The 2603-nt window shown below is 37.5% G+C and overlaps 1 long non-coding RNA gene across 1 annotated transcript; it reads left to right on the top strand.

Annotated features, from left to right (window-relative positions):
- Nucleotides 1-245: 245 nt before the first annotated feature.
- LOC122436517 lies at nt 246-2175 on the top strand. The gene is made up of 3 exons (XR_006268032.1): nt 246-388; nt 469-584; nt 1409-2175. It is a non-coding gene; the product is annotated as an uncharacterized LOC122436517 (long non-coding RNA).
- The last annotated feature ends 428 nt before the right edge of the window (nt 2176-2603 follow it).

Below are 2603 nucleotides of genomic sequence, written 5' to 3'. Positions count from 1 at the left end.
CACAAAGTTACAGTAGGTGAGACATGGTGTCTAAATTGTATTAGGTGTTAGCCTTAGCATTAGATCAACCTCCCTTAATTATGTTACTCTTTATCATTTTTGGAATTGAATTTGGTTCTGGGATAAAGAAGATAATAAAGTTCTAACTCTCACCATCACCCCTCTCTTCCTCTGTGAGTTTCCTTGGGCTCATTACCTGTTTGAATCTACTAACAACTGAAAAATCTCTTTTAAAAATCCCTTGCAGGGAAATGCAAACTGAAACCGCACTGAGATTCCACCTCACACCTGTTAGGATGGCCACTATGAAATAAATAAATACAGAAATACAGAGATATCAAGTTTAGGCCAGGATGTGGAGAAGCTGCAACCCTTGTGCACTTTGTTGGTAAGAGTGTAAAATGGTATGAAAGTTCCTCAGAAAATTAAATATAGAATTAACATATGATCCCACAATTCTACTTCTAGGTATATACCCCAAAGAAGTTAAAGCAAGATTTAAAGAGATATTTGTACACCCATGTTCATAGAAACATTAATCATAATGGCCAAAGAGTGGAAGCATCCCAAGTGTCTTTTGAGAGGTAAATGAATAAACAATATTTGGTATATTCATAGAATAGAATATTATTCACCCTTAAAGAGAAGCAAAGATTTTGAAACATGCTACAATACGCATGAACTTTGAGGACATTTGGTAAGTGAAGTAAGCCTGTCACAAAAAGACAAATACTTTGTGATTCCATTTATATGAGCTACCTAGAGTAGTCAAATCCATAGAGACAAAGTAGAATAGTGGTTGCCAGAGGCTGGGGGAAGGGAGGAATGAGAGTGAGTGCAGTGTTTCAGTGTTACAAAATGGAAAGAGTTCTGAGACTGGTTGTACAACAACGTGAATGTACTGAACACTACTGAACTATATACTTAAAAACTGTACACTTAAGGTGGTAAATTTTATGTTTTACCACCTTATGTTTTTAAGGTGGTAAAATTTAAAATTAAATTTTAAACACAATTTAATTAAAAAAATATTGAAAATATGCTTCTCAAAAAGAAGTTAGAGTTGGCTGGATCCCCTTTTCCTTTCATATCAGTTTGACTGTCCTCCAAGATCTCAAACTTTCCCTTAAAGAACTCTCTCTTTTTCCAGTTCAAACTGTCTTGCTTCCTTTACTTGAGGCAAAGTTTAATACAAATATTTCACTGGGAGGTACAATCTCAGGCAGGGAGAATGAGGAAAAAGAGGAAAAGAGGGTAAGCAAATACAAGGTGGAGTGACTGAGCTGTCCACATTTTCATAAATAATCACCAGTGGTTGTTCAATCACATGGGTCACCTCTGGAAGGAGGAGGGGAGAGGAATTAATCAGTTCCTTACAACCACCTGTCACTCAAATTTCTCATTACAGAGACACCCTCTTGTACTTCGTCCTTGGGGAAGCCAGGTTCCATACCCCATGGGTTTGCACTGCATTCAAGTCTGGAAGTGGTAGAAAGAACCTGTGGCCTGGCTGCCAGAGCTGCCCTGGTTCTGGACACCGCAGGCAGAGTGGAGGCCGCGCTAACAGATGAGGAGTTATTGGAGCTGGCAGTGGCATCTCGAACTCTCTTCGGGCGAGTCGAGTATCTGGGAGACAAGTGAGAAACTGTGAGACCTCAAAGGGCATTTCAACTGTGCCAGACACAGAGTCATATTAAAGGAAAAAATACTAAGTCAACAGAGATGGTGTCCAGGCTTGATATAACTACTAATGTGATGGAACAGCATGTTCAAAATGTGACCATGTAATGCTGAGAGATATGGACAGACCAGATTTGGTTGAAAATAAGTGCAGTTTGAAAACTCAGAACTCATGACTTCATACCTTTCTCTATGATGGGGTCCCTATGTTGGTAAGGGTAAGTGATGATAGCTGCTGTAACACACCTCAAATATCAATGTTTGGATTCTTGTACTTTCTCCATAAGCATCTTTGCTGCAAGCATTTTTGCTGCATAACTAATTTGCTGTAAAAAGAGAAAATCATGAAAAGTAAAAGAGGGAATTAAAAAGAATGTAATGAAACATGAAATATGAATAACAAAATATACAAGATTCCATTGCAAAATACATAATATCTGAATACATTTAATGTGTATAGTTTCACAGCAATATCGTACAAATAAATAATTTTATCTTGTGGGCATTTGTCTTTCAAGTCTTTTGTTCACAGTGTTTGAATATTTTTTTTTTTGGCTTATTGATTTATTTCCTGTTTCGGTATCGCACGTTTTCTTTTTCGCTAAAATTTCTTCTTTCATTAAGAGCGGTATCAGTTCCAAATACTAGGATGCATGTTTGTAATTGAACTTTGTATTCTGTTGTTTGTTCTTGGCATCTTGTCACATGTTTGTTGACAGACATTATGGAGTTCTATGGGAAATATGGGTTCAACTCCGAGCATTCGAGGGCGTGGGCCTCTCTCTTCCGATGTAGTGTGTTTCGAAATAAGAAATCAACTCTTGGTCTAAATCATCATCATCTATCAGCTCAGTAAAGCCATCAGTAAAGTTACTAACTGAAAGAAATGCTAACACATTTCAACCAGCTAAAACCAAACTGTC

This window comes from Cervus canadensis, unplaced genomic scaffold (assembly GCF_019320065.1).
Source record: "Cervus canadensis isolate Bull #8, Minnesota unplaced genomic scaffold, ASM1932006v1 Scaffold_113, whole genome shotgun sequence".
Lineage (NCBI taxonomy): Eukaryota > Metazoa > Chordata > Mammalia > Artiodactyla > Cervidae > Cervus > Cervus canadensis.
The sequence above is the reverse complement of the archived record's forward strand: the minus strand, read 5'-3'. Positions and strand labels throughout refer to the sequence as shown.